Source organism: Pseudophryne corroboree, chromosome 10, assembly GCF_028390025.1.
Source record: "Pseudophryne corroboree isolate aPseCor3 chromosome 10, aPseCor3.hap2, whole genome shotgun sequence".
NCBI classification, from domain to species: domain Eukaryota; kingdom Metazoa; phylum Chordata; class Amphibia; order Anura; family Myobatrachidae; genus Pseudophryne; species Pseudophryne corroboree.
In genome coordinates, this window is record NC_086453.1 from 54,448,063 (window position 1) to 54,470,396 (window position 22,334).

General features: G+C 49.4%; 1 long non-coding RNA gene across 1 annotated transcript in view; it reads right to left on the minus strand.

Annotated features, from left to right (window-relative positions):
• LOC134965970 (uncharacterized) overlaps positions 1 to 22,334 on the minus strand; it is a 145,700-nt gene that overhangs the window by 62,555 nt on the left and 60,811 nt on the right. The gene's annotated exons all lie outside the window — the stretch shown is intronic.

Consider the following 22,334-nt stretch of genomic DNA (forward strand, 5'->3'; position numbering starts at 1 on the left):
TGTAATCCCCCTCGTCCAGGCTTGCAATAACCGCCCTGAGCGATTCCATCTTGAACTTTGATTTTTTTATGTATGTGTTCAAGGATTTTAAATTTAAAATGGGTCTCACCGAACCGTCCGGTTTCGGTACCACAAACAGTGTGGAATAGTAACCCCGTCCTTGTTGAAGTAGGGGCACTTTTACTATCACCTGCTGGAAATACAGCTTGTGAATTGCCTCTAGTACAGCCTCCCTGCTCGAGGGAATTGTCGGTAAGGCCGATTTGAGGAAACGGCGGGGGGGAGTCGCCTCGAATTCCAGCTTGTACCCCTGAGATACTACTTGAAGGATCCAGGGATCCACCCGTGAGCGAACCCACTGATCGCTGAAATTTTTGAGGCGGCCCCCCACCGTACCTGGCTCCGCCTGTGGAGCCTCACCGTCATGCGGCGGATTTGGAAGAAGCGGGGGAGGACTTTCGTTCCTGGGAACCTGCTGCGTGGTGCAGTTTCTTCCCCCTTCCTCTGCCTCTAGACAGAAAGGACCCGCCTTTTCCCCGCCTGTTTTTCTGGGTTCGAAAGGACTGCACCTGATAGTACGGCGCTTTCTTAGGCTGTGAGGGGACATGGGGTAAAAATGCTGACTTCCCAGCTGTTGCTGTGGAAACAAGGTCTGAGAGACCGTCCCCGAATAACTCCTCACCCTTATAAGGCAAAACTTCCATGTGCCTTTTAGAATCTGCATCCCCTGTCCACTGCCGAGTCCATAAGCCTCTCCTAGCAGAAATGGACAATGCACTTATTCTAGATGCCAGCCGGCAGATCTCCCTCTGTGCATCTCTCATGTACAAGACTGAGTCTTTTATATGCTCTATGGTAAGCAATATAGTGTCCCTGTCCAGGGTGTCAATATTTTCTGACAGGGAATCTGACCAAGCAGCAGCAGCACTGCACATCCACGCTGAAGCAATAGCCGGTCTCAGTATAACACCAGTGTGTGTATATATAGACTTTTGGATAGCCTCCTGCTTTCTATCAGCAGGTTCCTTTAGGGCGGCCGTATCCGGAGACGGTAGTGCCACCTTTTTAGACAAACGTGTGAGCGCTTTATCCACTCTAGGGGGAGTTTCCCAACGTGACCTATCCTCTGGCGAGAAAGGGAACGCCATTAGTAATTTTTTTGAAATCACCAATTTCTTATCAGGGAAAGCCCACGCTTCTTCACACACTTCATTTAATTCTTCAGATGGGGGAAAAACTATTGGTAGTTTTTTCTCCCCAAACATAATACCCTTTTTTGAGGTACCTGGGTTTATATCAGAAAGGTGTAAAACCTCTTTCATTGCTTTAATCATGCCACGAATGGCCCTAGTGGACATTAAATTTGACTCATCGTCGTCGACACTGGTATCAGTATCCGTGTCGACATCTGTGTCTGCCATCTGAGGTAGTGGGCGTTTTAGAGCCCCTGATGGCCATTGAATTGCCTGGGCAGGCACGGGCTGAGAAGCCGGCTGTCCCGTATTTGGCCTGTCGTCAAATTTTTTATGTAAGGAGTCGACACTCGCACGTAATTCCTTCCATAAGTCCATCCACTCAGGTGTCTGCCCCGCAGGGGGTGACATCACATTTATAGGCATCTGCTCCGCCTCCACATAAGTCTCCTCATCAAACATGTCGACACAGCCGTACCGACACACCGCACACACACACAGGGAATGCTCTTAAAGGAGACAGGACCCCACAAAAGCCCTTTGGGGAGACAGAGATAGAGTATGCCAGCACACACCAGAGCGCTATATAATGCAGGGACTAACTGAATTATGTCCCCTATAGCTGCTATAATATTTATTGCGCCTCAAATCTGTGCCCCCCCCCCCCTCTCTTTTTTACCCTTTTCTGTAGTGTAGACTGCAGGGGAGAGTCAGGGAGCTTCCTTCCAGCGGAACTGTGAGGGAATAATGGCGCCGGTGTGCTGAGGGAGATGGCTCCGCCCCTTTTTTCAGCGGACTTTTCTCCCGCTTTTTTCTGTATTCTGGCAGGGGTAATTACCACATATATAGCCTCTGAGGCTATATATTGTGGTTATTTTGCCAGCCAAGGTGATATTATTGCTGCTCAGGGCGCCCCCCCCAGCGCCCTGCACCCTCAGTGACCGGAGTGTGAAGTGTGCATGAGGAGCAATGGCGCACAGCTGCAGTGCTGTGCGCTACCTTGGTGAAGACTGAAGTCTTCTGCCTGCCGCTTTTCCGGACCATCTTCTTGTTTCTGGCTCTGTAAGGGGGACGGCGGCGCGGCTCCGGGAACGAACACCAAGGACTGGGCCTGCGGTCGATCCCTCTGGAGCTAATGGTGTCCAGTAGCCTAAGAAGCCCAAGCTAGCTGCAAGCAGGTAGGTTCGCTTCTTCTCCCCTTAGTCCCTCGTTGCAGTGAGCCTGTTGCCAGCAGGTCTCACTGTAAAATAAAAAACCTAACATATACTTTCTTTCTAGGAGCTCAGGAGTGCCCCTAGTGTGCATCCAGCTCGGCCGGGCACAGAAATCTAACTGAGGTCTGGAGGAGGGGCATAGAGGGAGGAGCCAGTGCACACCAGGTAGTACCAAATCTTTCTTTTAGTGTGCCCAGTCTCCTGCGGAGCCGTCTATTCCCCATGGTCCTTACGGAGTCCCCAGCATCCACTAGGACGTTAGAGAAATCCTATTTTCTCTTACGTCCTAGAGGATGCTGGGGTTCCATTTAGAACCATGGGGATGTACCAAAGCTCCCAGTATGGGAGGGAGAGTGCTGAGGCTCCTGCAGAACAGATTAACCAAACCTTAGGTCCTCAGAGGTCAAAGTATTGAACTTGGAGAACTTAGCAAACGTATTCGACCCTGACCAAGTAGCTGCTCGGCAAAGCTGTAAAGCCGAGATACCCCGAGCAGCTGCCCAGGAAGAACCCACTTTACGAGTAGAGTGGGCCTTAACAGATTTTGGACACGGCAAGCCTGCCGTAGAATAATCATGCTGGATAGAAAACCTGATCCAGCGAGAAAATGTCTGTTTAGAAGCAGGACACCCAACCTTGTTGGGATCATAAAGGACAAACAGAGAGTCCGACTTTCTGTGACGAGAAGTTCTCTTCACATATATTTTCAAAGCCCTCACAACATCCAAGGACTTTGAGTAATTGAGGTGTCAGTAGTTACTGGCACCACAATAGGTTGGTTGATATGAAAAGCCGACGCAACTTTTGGAAGAAATCGCTGACGCGTTCTGAGCTCAGCTCTATCCTCATGGAAAATCAAGTAAGGGCTCTTGTGCGACAATGCCCCCAATTCCGACACACGTCTCGCAGATGCCAATGCCAACAGTGTGACAGCCTTCCAAGTAAGAAACTTTACGTCCACCTCCTGCAAAGGTTCAAACCAATCCGATTTCAGGGACTGCAACACCACATTAAGATCCCATGGTGCAGTAGGATGCACAAAGGGTGGTTGGATGTGCAGAACTCCTTTAAAAAATGTCTGAACCCCAGGGAGGGCAGCCAATTGTTTCTGGAAAAAAATGGACAAGGCCGAAATCTGGACTTTTATGGAGCCCAAACGTAGGTCCACATCCAAACCTGCTTGCAGAATTAGGAGAAAACGTCCTAGATGAAACTCCACCATAGGACACTTCTTGGATTCACACCAAGACACGTACTTTTTACTAAATCCAGTGGTAATGTTTTGACGTTACTCCCTTCCTAGCCTGTAGGAATTACTTTTTTTGGAATGCCTTTCCAAGCTAAGATCTGGCTGTGGCCGGAGAGACTAACCAGCCACACGTGTAATGGCGGCTGCGGCACTGAAGGGGTTAACCCTCGTGCCCGGCACCATTTTGCGGACAATAGGCGCTTGGCGTCACTGTTTAATGTACTTACGGCGCTGGGCACAGACTGTTTAAACATATGTTTAATGATGTGTCTTAACATGTTATATGTAGTGCTCTGTGCACAATTGTAGGATTGCATGTTTAAATGTATTTATAGTTAAGATATGGTCACCTGTATTTTAAAGGGAAAAATGCACTTACTATATCTGTCTGAATAATCATCTCCTATCCTCTGGGAATAGGAAGTGGCTTGCTAATGGCCCTGGCCTAGCAGAGAGGTGTGAATGACAATACCTTTTGATGTGTAAGTTCCTTAGAGAAAGATGCTAATCACGGGGGATCTCCTTATCCTATATATAAAGTCTATGGTCTTGGAACCTGTTTCATGTAGCTGATTTAATTGATATACGAATCCTGAATGGTAGATGCAGGAAGGAAGAATATTTGTTTGGTAAATCAAATACAACCCGTATTTGAAGCTATGTGTTAAATGTATCAATGGTGAAGTGTAAACCCCCAGGTGGTAGGAATTGGAGTTTAAATTATACAAAACTTTGTCTGTGTGTGGGAGGAAAAAGGAAATAGCTTTTTTGCACTTACTGTATATCCTTGTAAAATGTAATTTATTTATATTTTGTAAGATATCCTGATTGGATGGAAAGGACTGTGGTTTGTGATTTTACTGTATAAAAAGAGGAGGCCTGTGAGCTTCCAGTGTGTATTATACCAACTACTTTCTGCTGTGAACATCTTGCTGTATTGCTCAGCCTTTTTGAAGGCTGTATTTGGGCAAATAAAGATCTTCTGCCTAAAGACGACGCTTCATCTTGTGACCTGCAGGCCTATGCAAAACATAGCCCCATTCTCCGGCTGTCCCGGGAGCACCCCAATGTCTCCAAGATCCGCCTTCCGCCAGCTACCGGTAGAGGACTAGTGGGGATTCGTCCATACCACACAGGTGTGGTAAGGCAGCGTGTCGGCACATACAGAGCAGAACCGTGGTTCCAGACGCAATGGCAGGTTAGGCGTTTGGTGGTGGCAGCATAAACCCGCCCACAGCGCAGTGGGTGGAGTCAGTAACAGGCGGTTACTGACGGTAAGCGGGAATCCCCTATGTGGCCAGGTCCCGTGTAACCTGAACATCCAATCTGTGTACTGGGGACGGGACGCGAAAGCGGTGACTGCTTTTCGTACGAGACCGTCCGGTCACAGAAATTGGTGGCATAGCGGCGGGATAATCCCAGGCGGCTTTTCGGTCACCCGATTGGAGAAGCCGAGTTACTCAGGAGAGGAGTAACTGCAGCGCAGGAGAATGCACAAGATGGCAGACTTCAGCGGAATGTCTAAGGATGATTTGGAGATTGTGTGTCGGCAGAAGGGTGTGGAGATCCCTTCCAACACGTCCAAGAGCGTCATGAGCTTGGAGGAGTCCCGCCGGGCGGAGGTGGAAAGCACTGACGGCGTCAGCATCGGAGAGGACGGCCCACCAGTGGACCTTCGTAAGGAACCAGTGAGACCCACAAGCCCCGCCCCCTCTATCAACAGCCATGTTTCCCAGCAATCCCTAGCAGGGCTAGGATCCCAACGTCCCAGGGGGGGCGGCACGGATAGCCTAGCGGATCGGCTAGCGGAATTGGGGGAAAGGGCAACGGAGCAAGAGCGCTTGATCATCATCCAGATGTGGCGTGATGAGCGGGCACCACAGGCCGTGGTACCCCGGGAGCCGTTGTCAGCTGTTGTGCACAGATCGGGACGCATTCAGTTTGCCAAGTTTGCAGACAGTGATGGGTACATTGATGAACATTTACAAGTTTTTGAAAGGACTTGTAAACTACATGATTTACCCAAGTCGGAGTGGGTGAGACACCTTGTGCCCACTCTGCATGGAGAGGCCTTGGAGGCCTATCGAGGAGTGGCCATGGAGGACTGTGGGGATTACGACGAAGTCGCGAAGGCCCTCCTCCAGCGATTCTTCATCACTCTAGAGCAGTGGTTCCCAAACTTTTTTGAATCACGGTGCCCTATAGTATCAGAATTTTTATCACGGCACCCCTAGGCCAAAAGTTTCTTATTGGGAAATTTATAAAAAATATGAAATTAAGTAAATTATGTTTATATGTCGTGCTTAGGTTCAGTTATATGGTGAGGGACAAGATTTGCTTCTGTTTGTACACATATTTTATGATTGGCAGCCACAAGTAGTAGTTTTGCCTATTACATGGATAATAAATATTTTGAATTGGTCCTAGACCACCAACCCAAGGCACCCCTGCAAGTGTCCCGCGGCACCCCAGGGTGCCACGGCACACAGTTTGGGAACCACTGCTCTAGAGTCTTACAGGAAGAAGTTCAGAGACTTGCCCAAAAATCCTAGCAGCACCCATGAGCAGTTCACCACCCAGCTGCGGCAGTACATGGTGAAGTGGGTGAGGGATTCTGAAGCCACTACATGGGACGCACTGATCGACCTGATCTGCAGGGAGCAGTTCTACCGCAGGTGCGCCCCAGAAGTGAAGGAGTGGGTGCTAGACCGGGAGCCACCCAGCTTAAAGATGGCTGCCCAGTTAGTCGACAAGTATGTGGCAATTCGGGCACACGGGCAGAAGCGCCCAGCCAGCAGCCAGCTCCAAAAGACTGTACCACCAGGGGGACTCCCCTCTTCAGCTTATCACCCCCAAAGACAAGCATCTTCCAACCCGGGTGCTCTTGGCCAGCAACCGCACCGCAGCGTCCCTGCAACTGATCAGAGATCATCGGTGCCACGACTGGAGAAGAAGTGCTACGGCTGTGGGAAAATCGGACATCTGAGGATGACCTGTCCTGCATCCCAAGCACCCCAGAGTCATGCCCCAAATCCGAGTGCTGGAGCCCGGCTCGCTTGTTTGACGAGTTGAGATGAGCCTACAGAGACTGTTCCCCCTCCAGTCAGTCCGATGGAGTGTGGCGAGAAACAGGTGCACTCTGCGGAGAGAGTCACCTGCATGGCCAAACAGCCCCTACACAATATGTGGAGGCACCTGCAGCCCGTCCACGTGGGACCCCTGCAGGGGGAAGGCCTAAGAGACTCTGGGGCCTCAATCACTGTGGTGAGCCCCCACCTTATAGATCCTGCTGCAGTATTGCAGGGTCGCACTGCCAAGGTCACCCTGGCAGATGGAACAGAGAAAGCGGTTCCCATGGCAAGAGTCTACCTGGACTGGGGAGCTGGACCAGAGTTGCGAGAAGTTGCCGTCATGGATGGTCTCCCAACTGATGTGGTCCTAGGAAATGATCTGGGTGGTGGGATCGTCACCACGTTTGCTGGCGCCATTTCCCGGAGTCAAGTTCCACAACCACTGTTGACATCAGCTATTCCAGCACAGCCCAGCCCAGAGGAAAGGACTACAGCTGCTAGACAACTGCCAGCACAGCCAACCACAGCATCAACCAGCCCAGAGGAAAAGATTACAGCGGCTAGATCGGCACATCGACCCCGCATGCCTTTTGTCTCTGGTATGCCTACGTCCCCTAGCAACGCAGAGGATGTTGGTTCCAGCTCGTTTGATCCTGTGGGGGTGCCCAATGATGCTCCTGACCCAAGTGGTTTGCCAACTCCGGCGGTGAGTATGAGAAACCACACTGACTTTTCCGTGACTGACCCCTACCAGACTGACCCTAGCAGTCCCAACCTGGATCCCCCTGTAGAGTGTCCCAATTTAGAAGAGATTGAGGGCCGCAGGGAGGAGTTTAGGGAGACTCAACTCTCTGACCCATCCCTGAAAGCCATGAAGCGCCACTCTGGCAGCGGCCTTGACAGGGTTGGGGCAGGAGGTTTGATCTGGCGGGAAGGGTTAAGGTATAGGGTAGCCAAGAAAGTGGAAGGGGATAGACCAGATAGGGAACGTGTCCAGCTGGTCCCCCCAGGGAACTTTCCTGCGCAACCGGTGTCGGTTGCCAGTGAAACCCCTTTGGACAGCCACTCAGAGATATGCCGTACCCTGAAGTGCCTGACACAGTGCTTACCCTGGTCTGGAATGTCGGATGATGCCCAGACCAACTGTAAGGCTAGTACCATGCGTTGGCAGATGGGGCACTCCAGCGGTTGTGTTATCTCTGGGCCTCTGCCCATAGGAGAACCTTTACAGCAAGTTGCTGTGGACATAGCAGGTCCCCTGCCTGTGCGCAGTAGATCGGGGAAGACACGCAGCCTCCCTGTAGTGGATGCCACACAGGATCCAGAGGCTGGTGGTCTGGCCGCCATCACTGTGGCACAGGTAGCGGACGAGGAGAAAGGAGTAGGCCTAGGTGACAGGGTAGGTTTCCCGAGTCATAGGTCGACAGAGGAGGATTGGAGGGCAGGTCTGACAGTTAGGCCAGACAGTTGCCAGATAGGAATGACGGAGGTGCAGTGCCTGGGGCATCATGTGGGAGGAGACAGGGGTAGGCCCAAAGCAGAGGCCACCAGAGGCTGTCCCCGGCCCACATCACCCAGACAGGTACTGACCTTAGAACCTGTAAGGCTCTACGGACATGTTGTCACTGACTTTAGTCCTGTAGTGAACCCCCTTACAGAGATGGCTAGGAAGGGCATTCCCAAGTCAGTGGACTTTGCACCTGCTTGCGAGTTGGCATTCCAGTCATTGAAGGAGGCTCTGGTACCCGCTCCAGTGCTGATGGTGCACATTCTTGACCAGGACTGTGTTTTACGAATTACTGCGCCACTGCATGGACTGGGAGCAGTACTGTGCAGAAAAGACTGGTATCAAATGAGTGCGCAAAACTAAGGTGCAGCCTCAATCAAAAACTGTCACGATCCGGGTATCTGGACGCCATTTCTTACCCATCAGATGCCTCCTAAGGCTAGCTCAGCGCTCCAGGACCGGATCCCATCTGTTATCCTGATGTGTACATTCCTGTATCCTCTCCTGTCACTCTGGGACGCTGTCACAGTAAACGCCATATTACACCTGGCATGGCGTCTCCCGCGGCCTCCGCCGCCGTCCCTGAACTTCTGCATGCAGAGTGTCTGAGTGGCGATTACGTCAGCCGCGGCCTCCGCTGTGTCCGCGTGGTTGGATGTGCATCTGTCAGCCTGGCGCCTCCTGTCTCCAGTGGCCGGCGCCGCCATTACTGTTTTCATTACCACATGGATTACAAACCAAACTTCCCTCCAAGTGTCTGCATGGGCGCAGCCATCTTGGATTCTGTCAGCTGATCATTTCCACCAATCTGTTCTCAGTATTGATAATCTGCATAATTGCCTAGCCAATCCCTTCCTTGCTGCAGGTATAAATACACTGTGCCTGAGCAAGGAAGGCGTCAGTGCTTTGGTTGTCAAACCTAGTTCCTGTTTGTCTCTCTCCTGTGATTGTCTTCCAGGTTCCAGCTCCTGTCTCAAGACTTCCACCATAGAGACCCGCACCAGCATTCCACCTGCGGTGTAGCCTGACTCTCCAATCCATTGTGGATTCATCTGTTTCCAGCTACAACATTACCTGCTTCCAGCTCAGCTTCCAGCAGAGTACAGCTTCTCTTAAAGGGCCGGTGTCCTTTCTACACTTTACCACTCTCCACCGGTATTATTATTTCTCCGCTCTCAAGATCTACATTTCAGTTCATATTTCATCGCTCCCAAGTTCATTTATTATTTAACTGGTTCCAGCCAGTATCCACTCCGTGCTAACAACAGTCTGGTTCCAGCCAGTATCCACAGCAGCCGTTTTATCTTCAGCAACCCAGCTTTTCCTGGAACACCAGCTGGCACAATCCTGGGTTATCTCCATTGCTACAGTCGGGCCTGGTAAGGACTTTCCATCTAGAAGATTATAAGAACTATCTCACTCTACCAGTGCCCTGTGGCTCCTGCCATCCTGTAGTACCCAAGAACTGTATTTATTCTTTGCTGACTTTTACGTTTTCTTTTACTGCTGCTGTGTTGCGGAGTTGTCATAATAAACATCATTGACTTTTATCCAAGTTGTCGTGGTCACGCCTTCGGGCAGTTATTATTCATGTTACTTACATGTCCAGGGGTCTGATACAACCTCCCAGGTTCCGGTACATCTCAGCCCCTACAACTGAGGCTGCCTCCCGTCAGCTCAGGCCCTCAGTTGTGACAGTAAGCACTGACCTAATGAATCCAGACGGAGACCAGGATCAAGCGGCCAGGCCGATGCAAGAACTGGCAGCCCGACTAGAACATCAGGAGGCTGCACAGGGCCACATCATCCGCTGTCTCCAGGATCTCTCTACTCGGCTGGATGGGATTCAGACAACTCTCCGTGGATCAGGCGCGTCTGGTGCATCAACCACAGTGACTCCAGCTATAACCCCACCCACCTTACCCATTTCTGCTCCACGTCTTCATCTTCCAACGCCAGCAAAATTTGACGGATCTCCAAGATTCTGCAGGGGATTTCTCAACCAGTGTGAGATTCAGTTTGAGCTACAACCTGGCAATTTTCCCAGTGACCGTACAAAAATTGCCTACATTATTTCTCTTCTCAGTGGCTCAGCCCTTGATTGGGCATCACCGTTATGGGAGAGGTCCGACACCCTGCTATCTTCCTACACTGCCTTCGTGTCAACATTCAGGCGCATCTTCGACGAGCCAGGCCGGGTAACCTCAGCTTCATCCGAGATTCTCCGTTTACGCCAGGGGTCACGTACTGTAGGACAATATCTGATACAGTTCCAGATCCTGGCATCCGAACTGGCATGGAACGACGAGGCCCTGTATGCTGCATTCTGGCATGGCTTATCTGAGCGTATTAAAGATGAGTTAGCTACCAGAGACTTACCTTCTAAGTTAGATGAGCTAATCTCACTCTGCACGAAAGTTGATTTACGTTTCAGAGAGAGAGCAACTGAGCGTGGAAGATCATCTGCTCCAAAATCTTCTGCTCCTCCTCCTCGTCAACTGTCACCATCTAAAGATGAGCCCATGCAACTTGGCCGTTCCCGTTTAACCCCTGCTGAGCGCCGAAGACGTCTCTCCGAGTCTCTCTGTCTCTATTGTGCAGCTCCGTCTCACACCATTAATGCCTGTCCCAAACGTCCGGGAAACTCCAAATCCTAGCTCGCCAAGGAGAGGGCCGGCTAGGAGTAATGATCTCCTCTCCATCTCCTCAAGATTGTAATCTCCCAGTCTCGCTTCAAGTTGCTCAACGTTATCGGAACGTCATTGCCCTCCTTGATTCCGGAGCAGCTGGGAACTTTATTACCGAAGCCTATGTTAAACGGTGGTCCCTACCCACCGAGAGACTTCCTTCGTCCATTTCTTTAACTGCCGTGGATGGCAGCAAAATTTTTGATGCAGTTATTTCTTTAAGGACTCTACCAGTTCGTCTGAGAGTGGGAGTTCTTCATTCCGAACTTATTTCTTTTTTAGTGATTCCAAGAGCCACACATCCTGTGGTCCTGGGCCTTCCATGGCTCCGTCTTCACAATCCTACAATTGATTGGACGACTACGCAAATCCTGGCATGGGGTTCCTCCTGTGCTGAGACATGTTTGTTTAAAGTATTGCCTGTCTGTTCTTCCTCCCCCAGGTCGTCTGATGTTCCACCTCCTCCATATCAAGATTTCACGGATGTGTTCAGTAAAGCTTCTGCTGATATCCTTCCTCCTCATAGAGAATGGGACTGCCCGATTGATCTCGTTCCAGGGAAGGTTCCACCTCGAGGCCGAACTTATCCGTTGTCTCTGCCTGAGACGCATTCTATGGAGGAATATATTAAAGAGAACCTAGCAAAGGGGTTCATTCGACCTTCTTCTTCTCCAGCCGGCGCAGGCTTCTTTTTTGTAAAAAAGAAAGATGGTGGTCTGCGGCCGTGCATCGACTACAGAGGTTTGAACGACATTACCATCAAGAACCGTTATCCTTTACCCCTGATTACTGAGCTCTTTGACAGAGTTAGCGGAGCTACCATCTTTACAAAGCTGGACTTGAGAGGTGCATACAATCTCATCCGGATCCGTGAGGGTGACGAGTGGAAGACCGCCTTTAACACCCGTGATGGACATTATGAGTACCTCGTCATGCCCTTCGGATTGAGCAATGCTCCAGCTGTCTTCCAGCATTTTGTCAATGAGATCTTCAGAGACATTCTATACCGTCATGTCGTGGTCTATCTAGACGATATCCTCATTTTTGCCAACGATTTAGAGGAACATCGTTTTTGGGTTAAAGAGGTTCTGTCCCGTCTCCGTGTCAATCATCTCTATTGCAAATTAGAAAAATGCGTCTTTGAAGTCAAGTCCATTCCGTTTCTAGGGTACATTGTGTCCGGTTCCGGACTAGAGATGGATCCTGAGAAACTACAAGCAATCCAAAATTGGCCGGTACCCTTAACCCTCAAAGGGGTCCAGAGGTTCTTAGGGTTCGCCAACTATTACCGAAAGTTTATACGAGACTTTTCCACCATTGTGGCGCCTATTACTGCTTTCACTAAGAAGGGTGCTAACCCGTCCAAGTGGTCTGAAGAAGCCATGCAAGCATTTCATCTTTTAAAACAAAGGTTCATCTCTGCGCCTGTTCTGAAACAGCCTGACATCGACTCTCCTTTCATCTTAGAGGTGGATGCCTCCTCCGTTGGAGTAGGAGCGGTGTTATCTCAGAGGGCTAAAGATGGCCATTTACACCCTTGCAGTTTCTTCTCCCGGAAGTTCTCCCCAGCTGAGCGCAACTATGCCATTGGCGACCAGGAGTTGCTAGCCATCAAGCTCGCTCTAGAAGAGTGGAGGTATCTGTTGGAGGGAGCTTCTCATTCAATCACCATACTTACAGACCACAAGAACCTTTTATATCTGAAAGGCGCACAATGTCTCAACCCTCGTCAGGCCAGATGGGCACTTTTCTTTTCCAGGTTCGACTTTAAACTCCAGTTCTGTCCGGGCTCTCAGAATCGCAAGGCCGATGCCCTTTCCCGCTCATGGGAGCAAGAAAATGAGTCAGAGTCTTCAGACAAGCATCCTATTATAAATCCGTTGGCATTCTCCACGGTAGGGATGGACTCTACGCCCCCATCAGGGAAAAGTTTTGTGAAACCGATGCTAAGGAAGAAGCTCATGCATTGGGCCCATGCTTCCCGTTTTGCCGGACATACAGGTATCCAAAAATCCCTGGAGTTTATCTCTAGGTCCTATTGGTGGCCAACTCTGAAAAAGGACGTCTTGGAGTTTATTGCATCTTGCCCAAAGTGTGCTCAACATAAGGTATCCCGCCAGTCGCCTGCGGGGCAACTGGTTCCACTATCTGTTCCCCGTCGACCTTGGACCCATTTGTCGATGGATTTTATTACAGATTTACCCATGTGCAACAAGTTCAATACCATCTGGGTGGTAGTTGACCGGTTCACCAAGATGGCACACTTCATTCCTCTCACCGGTCTTCCGTCAGCTTCCAAGTTGGCTCAAGTATTCATACAAGAGATCTTCCGACTCCACGGTCTTCCTGAAGAAATTATCTCAGATCGAGGAGTTCAATTCACAGCCAAATTCTGGCGAAGTTTATGTCAAGTCCTCCAAGTCAAACTAAAGTTTTCCACGGCTTACCATCCTCAGACCAATGGTCAAACCGAGAGGGTTAATCAGGACTTGGAGGCCTTCCTCCGCATCTATGTGTCCTCCTCTCAAGATGACTGGGTTCAATTACTTCCCTGGGCCGAGTTCTGTCATAACAACCAGTATCATTCTTCATCTGCTTCAACACCATTCTTCACTAACTTTGGATTCCACCCTAAAGTCCATGAGTTCCAACCGCTTCCAGCAACTTCTGTTCCCGCAGTGGATATCACCTTGCATCAGTTTGCCAATATCTGGAAGAGCGTACGATCAGCTCTGCTCAAGGCATCGTTCAGGTACAAGAAGTTTGCGGATAAGAAGCGTCGAGCAGTTCCTGCTCTCAAGGTGGATGATCGGGTATGGTTATCCACGAAGAATTTGAGGTTAAGAGTTCCCAGTATGAAGTTTGCACCTCGCTATATCGGTCCTTTCAAGATTGAACAAGTCATCAATCCTGTTGCTTACAGACTCCAGTTGCCTCCCTTCTTAAAAATACCCAGGACATTCCATGTTTCCCTGTTGAAACCGCTGATCTTGAATCGGTTTCATTCCTCACTTCCTCCAACTCCGAAAGTCCAAACTCAACGAGGCGTTGAGTATGAAGTGGCCAAGATCCTGGACTCACGTCACCGTTACGGTCAACTACAATATCTTATTGACTGGAAGGGTTATGGTCCTGAGGAACGTTCATGGACCAATGCTTCTGATGTCCATGCTCCTGCCTTGGTCCGGAGATTCCATTCCAAGTTTCCTCAAAAGCCAAAGAAGTGTCCTGGGGCCACTCCTAAAGGGGGGGGTGCTGTCACGATCCGGGTATCTGGACGCCATTTCTTACCCATCAGATGCCTCCTAAGGCTGGCTCAGCGCTCCAGGACCGGATCCCATCTGTTATCCTGATGTGTACATTCCTGTATCCTCTCCTGTCACTCTGGGACGCTGTCACAGTAAACGCCATATTACACCTGGCATGGCGTCTCCCGCGGCCTCCGCCGCCGTCCCTGAACTTCTGCATGCAGAGTGTCTGAGTGGCGATTACGTCAGCCGCGGCCTCCGCTGTGTCCGCGTGGTTGGATGTGCATCTGTCAGCCTGGCGCCTCCTGTCTCCAGTGGCCGGCGCCGTCATTACTGTTTTCATTACCACATGGATTACAAACCAAACTTCCCTCCAAGTGTCTGCATGGGCGCAGCCATCTTGGATTCTGTCAGCTGATCATTTCCACCAATCTGTTCTCAGTATTGATAATCTGCATAATTGCCTAGCCAATCCCTTCCTTGCTGCAGGTATAAATACACTGTGCCTGAGCAAGGAAGGTGTCAGTGCTTTGGTTGTCAAACCTAGTTCCTGTTTGTCTCTCTCCTGTGATTGTCTTCCAGGTTCCAGCTCCTGTCTCAAGACTTCCACCATAGAGACCCGCACCAGCATTCCACCTGCGGTGTAGCCTGACTCTCCAATCCATTGTGGATTCATCTGTTTCCAGCTACAACATTACCTGCTTCCAGCTCAGCTTCCAGCAGAGTACAGCTTCTCTTAAAGGGCCGGTGTCCTTTCTACACTTTACCACTCTCCACCGGTATTATTATTTCTCCGCTCTCAAGATCTACATTTCAGTTCATATTTCATCGCTCCCAAGTTCATTTATTATTTAACTGGTTCCAGCCAGTATCCACTCCGTGCTAACAACAGTCTGGTTCCAGCCAGTATCCACAGCAGCCGTTTTATCTTCAGCAACCCAGCTTTTCCTGGAACACCAGCTGGCACAATCCTGGGTTATCTCCATTGCTACAGTCGGGCCTGGTAAGGACTTTCCATCTAGAAGATTATAAGAACTATCTCACTCTACCAGTGCCCTGTGGCTCCTGCCATCCTGTAGTACCCAGGAACTGTATTTATTCTTTGCTGACTTTTACGTTTTCTTTTACTGCTGCTGTGTTGCGGAGTTGTCATAATAAACATCATTGACTTTTATCCAAGTTGTCGTGGTCACGCCTTCGGGCAGTTATTATTCATGTTACTTACATGTCCAGGGGTCTGATACAACCTCCCAGGTTCCGGTACATCTCAGCCCCTACAACTGAGGCTGCCTCCCGTCAGCTCAGGCCCTCAGTTGTGACAAAAACACACACAGTGGGGTCTCCTTCACCCCCACAAACAAAGCAATCATGAAACAGAAAATCGGTGAGAAAGATTTGGGGCGCTCCTCTAAACTACGTATAATCAGGCAAATTTGAAAATCAAGGAAACACTTTAACTGTATACATTCCTGTGAATCACTTGTATCTTCAGCATATCATAAAAGGATCCTTCGGTTTTCTTTAGAGTGGTCCTCCTCTTGATAGATTTCCCCTCAGGGTGACCATGCAACTGTTGCATGGTCACCCTGAGGGGAAATCTATCAAGAGGAGGACCACTCTAAAGAAAACCGAAGGATCCTTTTATGATATGCTGAAGATATAAGTGATTCACAGGAATGTATACAGTTAAAGTGTTTCCTTGATTTTCAAATTTGCCTGATTATACATAGTTTAGAGGAGCGCCCCAAATCTTTCTCACCGATTTTCTGTTTTATGGGAGCAGTACTGAGCCAGGAGGAGCCATATGGGCAGGAGCACCCTGTGGCCTGTTTGAGCAGAACACTGCTATGGTGGGAGCTGGGGTATGCCGCAATTGGGACACCTTGGCTGGCACTTGTGTGTAACTGGCCCCCTGCCGTGGTGACTTACCACCCACCTGTTAGGTGGCTGCAACCTACCTTGGGGAAATTGGACAGACTTTTGTGGTGGAGCCTTGAACTTGGACTTCAGGTGGACTATTTGAACATTGTGCACCCACGAAGAGAGGCCCACTGCACTATGGATGAACTGTCTAGGTTGGAGCCTACACCCCCTAGGTAGCGTCCCCTTCAACCCAACAGACTGCGGGACATGGCTCCCTGGTTTTCCCGCTCGAATTGGGGGGGGGGGGGGGGGAGTGTGGCCGGAGAGACTAACCAGCCACACGTGTAATGGCGGCTGCGGCACTGAAGGGGTTAACCCTCGTGCCCGGCGCCATTTTGCGGACAATAGGCGCTTGGCGTCACTGTTAATTGTACTTACGGCGCTGGGCACAGACTGTTTAAACATATGTTTAATGATGTGTCTTAACATGTCATATGTAGTGCTCTGTGCACAATTGTAGGATTGCATGTTTAAATGTATTTATAGTTAAGATATGGTCACCTGTATTTTAAAGGGAAAAATGCACTTACTATATCTGTCTGAATAATCATCTCCTATCCTCTGGGAATAGGAAGTGGCTTGCTAATGGCCCTGGCCTAGCAGAGAGGTGTGAATGACAATACCTTTTGATGTGTAAGTTCCTTAGAGAAAGATGCTAATCACGGGGGATCTCCTTATCCCATATATAAAGTCTATGGGCTTGGAACCTGTTTCATGTAGCTGATTTAATTGATATACGAATCCTGAATGGTAGATGCAGGAAGGAAGAATATTTGTTTGGTAAATCAAATACAAACCGTATTTGAAGCTATGTGTTAAATGTATCAATGGTGAAGTGTAAACTCCCAGGTGGTTGGAATTGGAGTTTAAATTATACAAAACTTTGTCTGTGTGTGGGAGGAAAAAGGAAATAGCTTTTCTGCACTTACTGTATATCCTTGTAAAATGTAATTTATTTATATTTTGTAAGATATCCTGATTGGATGGAAAGGACTGTGGTTTGTGATTTTACTGTATAAAAAGAGGAGGCCTGTGAGCTTCCAGTGTGTATTATACCAACTACTTTCTGCTGTGAACATCTTGCTGTATTGCTCAGCCTTTTTGAAGGCTGTATTTGGGCAAATAAAGATCTTCTGCCTAAAGACGATGCTTCATCTTGTGACCTGCAGGCCTATGCAAAACATAGCCCCGTTCTCCGGCTGTCCCGGGAGCACCCCAACGTCTCCAAGTTCCGCCTTCCGCCAGCTACCGGTAGAGGACTAGTGGGGATTCGTCCATACCACACAGGTGTGGTAAGGCAGCGTGTCGGCACATACAGAGCAGAACTGTGGTTCCAGACGCCATGGCAGGTTAGGAGTTTGGTGGTGGCAGCATAAACCCGTCCACAGCGCAGTGGGTGGAATCAGTAACAGGCGGTTACTGACGGTAAGCGGGAATCCCCTATGTGGCCAGGTCCCGTGTGACCTGAACATCCAATCTGTGTACTGGAGACGGGACGCAAAAGCGGTGACTGCTTTTCATACGAGACCGTCCGGTCACACTGGCGTTCAACCTCCATGCTGTCAAACCTAGCCGCGGTAAGTCTTGATACGCGAACGGCCCCTGTTGAAGAAGGTCCTCACGTAGAGGAAGAGGCCTCGGATCCTCCAAGAGTAATCCCAGAAGATCCGCGTACCAAGCCCTTCTTGGCCAGTCCGGAGCAAAGAGGATCGCCTGAACTCTTGTTCTTTTTATTAGTTTGAGAATCCTTGGGATAAGTGGAAGTGGAGGGAACACATACACTGACTGGGACACCCACGGAGTTACCAGGGCATCCACCGCCACTTCCTGTGGGTCTTTTGACCTGGAACAGTACCTCCGAAGCTTCTTGTTGAGGCGAGAGGCCATTATGTCTATCTGAGGTACACCCCATCGGCTTGTTACCTCTGCGAATACCTCCGGATAGAGGCCCCAATCTCCTGGATGGAGATCGCTTCTGCTGAGGAAGTCTGCTTCCCAGTTGTCCATTCCCGGAATGAAGATTGCTGATAGCGCCAGCGCGTGTCTTTCTGCCCAGAGGAGGATTCTCGTTACCTCTGACATTGCAGCTCTGCTCTTCTTTCCGCCTTGCCTGTTTATGTAGGGCACCGCCCTGACATTGCCCGACTGAACTTGAATGGCTTGAACTTTCAGAAGATGTGCCGCTTGTAGAAATGCAGTTGTATATGGCCCATTAGATCCAGAATGTTTACCGGAAGGAGAGCTTCCTGACTTGACCACTTTCCTTGGAAGTCCTCCCCTTGGGTGACTGCTCCCCAACCTCTGAGACTTGCATCTGTGGTTAGAAGAATCCAATTCTGAATCCCGAATCTGCGGCCCTCGAGTAGGTGAGAAGTTTGCAGCCACCAGAGGAGTGAATTTCTGGCTTTCGGCGACAGGCGTATCTGCTGGTGCATGTAAAGATGTGATCCTGACCATTTGTCCAGGAGAGACAGAAAGAAGAACCGTGCGTGGAATCTTCCGTACTGTAAAGCCTTGTAGGAGGCTACCATCTTCCCCAGAAGGCGATTGCACTGACGAACCGATACCCAGACTGGCTCCAGGACATCCCGGACCATTGATTGGATCACTGACGCTTTCTGTCAGCTCCAAATGTGACTTTGGAAGGTTCAGGATCCACCCAAGATCCTGCAGTAGGCAAGTTGAGAGAGTAATACTCTGTAACAGCCTCTCCCTGGAAGATGCTTTTTAGCAGTAGATCGTCCAGATATGGTAATATGTTCACTCCCTGTCTGCGGAGGAGTAGCATCATCTCTGCCATGACCTTGGGGAACACCCTCGGTGCTGTGGAGAGGCCAAATGGCAGTGCCTGGAACTGATAGTGACAGTCCAGCAGCTGAAATCTTAGAGAAGCCTGATGAGGCGGCCAGATTGGAATGTTAAGGTACGCATCCTTGATATCCAGGGATACAAGGAATTCCGCCTCCACCCGACCTGAGATCATCGCTCTCAGAGACTCCATCTTGATTTTGAATTCCCTCTAGTAGGGTTCAATATTTTTAGGTCTGATATGGCCTTACCGAACCATCCGGTTTCGGTACCACAAAGAGGTTTGAGTAATAACCCCTGTGTTGTAGGTGAGGTGGAACTGGAACAATTACATTTGTTTGGTAAATGTTTGAATAGCTTCTTGCAGTAGTGTACTTTCTGTCCGAGAAGCTAGTAATAATCTGTGAGGCAGGAGAACTAGAAACTCCAGTCTGCACCCCTGGGCAACCTATTCGTTTCCAGGGGTCTAGGCAGGATATCGCCCAGATGTTTAACTGAAATCTCTAATCTCGCTCTCACCTGCCTGATCCCCAGGCAGTGAGGTCCACCGACAAACCGAAGGGTTTGAGAAGGCAGAATCCGAAATCCGTCCCTGGGAACCTGTCGGTGCAGGTTTTCTGGATTTTCCCCAACGTCCTCTAAAGGAAGTGGAGGATCCCTTGGACTCATGTTTAAACCTTGCGGTTCGAAGGGATTGCAGTGTAGGTTTAGGATATAATTTCCTGACCTGTGCAGCTGCGGAAGGAAGATATGTTGACTTACCCGCAGTTGGCATGGACATTCACTTATCCAGTGCGTCCCAACAGGGCTTCACCTATGAAGGGCGGTCCCCGCCATACCTTTCTTGGATTCTGTATCTGCAGTCCATTGGTGTAGCCACCGTCCCCTGCTTGTCTAAACTGCCAGAGTAGTGGCCCCTGCGTGAGGCAGGCCAATCTCCTTCATGTCCTCCAGCTGTGAAGCTTGTAGAATCCTGTAAGTTACATAGAAACAAGCAAATGTCACTCCTATACATAGAATCTAAATCATCAAGTAAGGAGCCTGACCACGTAACTATAGCCCCAGAGAACTCCGCAAGCGAGAGTCTCTGAAGCACACCTGTAGCAGTGCATAGTATTAGAGTGTAGTCTCAATCTGCGATCAGTCTAATCCTTTATGGAGGTTGTACCAGGGACAGGTAACACAACCTTCTTTGACAATTTAGACACTCTTTAGGGATGTGGATTATATCTCTGGGTGTACTCAGGTTTTCCCAAATAAGGAGTTTAACGCCCTAAATAATGGGAAGGCATTATATATTCCTCATCCCTAACAGCCTCAAACTATATGTTGCACCCTCATATATCAGTTGCATTATATGGCAAGTGTACGCTTTTCAGGGTACGTAGTTGGGGTGAGAGGCACAGCAGTGGGATTTGATTCCCCGGACATCTCAAAACTATGGCTTCTTCCCAGCATGGGACATATTTGAAGAAATATATGTGAAAGTACACCTTATGGAGGCCACCCCAGGGGAATCTGCCACTGAAGCCTGAGAATTTGTACAGTTTTGAGCATGGTATACTCCCCAGGAGAAGATATACATTCTGCAGTACAGGACAAAGTCCCTCAAATATGGAACAGTGGGTTACACCACACACACACACACACACACACACACACGAAAATGTCAGTACAATCCCCCCCCCCCCCCCCAGAATACCTTCAGAGAGTCACAGAGTACAAGGAGCGAGCCACACCGCGCCCTTATAGGCTTTTATTATGATAAAAAAAACACCTGACTAGCTGAACCTTAACAGGGTAGCTAGTATCGAATTACACTCCCCCCATATCTATAACACAGTGTTACTGTGGAGGGCAGCGCTCCCTGCTAGTGTCTCTGTTGATGAACTGCAGGGAGAAAATGGCGCTGGTGAGTGCTGGATCCGCTCTGAGGAGAAGTCCCGCCCCCTGTAATGGTGCATCTTCCCGCATTTATTGTATTATACTGGCCTGAGGTATTTTGTCGCTAACAGCGGGATTAGCCCGTTAGCAGTGCTGACCAGTGTAGGGTAATTGCGCTGGCCCAGGACACCCCTCACAGCGCCGTACACAGTGTGCCGCTGAGCCTTCCGGAGCACAGCCTGTCAGAGCTGCGCTCCCACCCTTGTGCCGCCATTCCCACCGGTGACCCGCTCTCCGGGCCGCCGGCGATGTACTCACCACCCTGCTTTCTTCTGGCTCTGTTAGGGGGTGGCGGCCGTGCTGCGGGAGTGAGCGGTCGCCTCGTGGGCTTGCGATCAACACCCTCGGGAGCTCAGTGTCCTGTCAGTGGAGATAGAGAACCATTATCTTCTAGAGTTGGTTTCTACTTTCCCCCCAAAGTCCCACGAAGCAGGGAGGCTGTTGCCAGCAGCCTGTCTGTACCTAACTAAACTCAGAAAATAATAAAACTAGAAAAACTCCTAGGAGCTCCCCTAGCTGTAACCGGCTCCTCCGGGCTCATTTCCTAAACTGAGTCTGGTAGGAGGGGCATAGAGGGAAGAGCCAGTCCACACTATTAAACTCTTAAAGTGCCCATGGCTCCCAAGGGACCCGTCTATGCTCCATGGTACTAAATGGAACCCCAGCATCCTCTAGGATGTAAGAGAAATATACATATATTGCACACTCCGAATGCAAACAGCTATACAGTATATGTATATATGCATATATAAATACATAGATATATAACACAAGATATGTTTTGCAGGAAAATCCTGGAACACAGCGAAAACAAGCTGTTTCTACCAAATACACATGCGTTTCATTGAACCTGTGTGTTTTTGGGAACATTTTTTTTCCCCCCGAGCTACCTTATTGGATAGCCTGAAAAAAATATTGGAGAAACATCTGGAAAAAAAATAAAATAAAATCGCAGGTAATTGAATGCCAACCTATTTATTAATCACAAATCAGGCAACTTATCTTGACTCATAGTGGGAAGGCATTATATATTCCTCAGTATACATGTCAAACCAGTAGATGGTGCACCAAGCATTTTTTTGTGCTAATCCCTGAAGGCAAACTGCAAATATTGTTTACAAATATTTTGTTATCAATGTCTACAAAATAAAATATACATCACAATATTGGATGCCACTGTCTTTGTAAAATTATTTCTGCTGAGCAATAACAGACATCCACGTGAGCAAACGCTAGTAAATAGATACACACACACAGTATATATTATGTGGCAGGAGAGGTACTTTGTCGCCTGTAAGCTACACACAGGGTCCTGAGGGCAGGTGTGAAGTGTGGATGGACAGGGTTCCCATCCATTTGTCCCAGACCAGGTCTTATAGGCGTCTTAGCCCAAGAAGCTGCTTCATCAGCCAGCACCTGGGTGCTGGGTTTAAAGCAGAGTCTCTCCCATGAGTCAGGGCGGGTGTACTACTGCTGACCGGAGGTCAGGA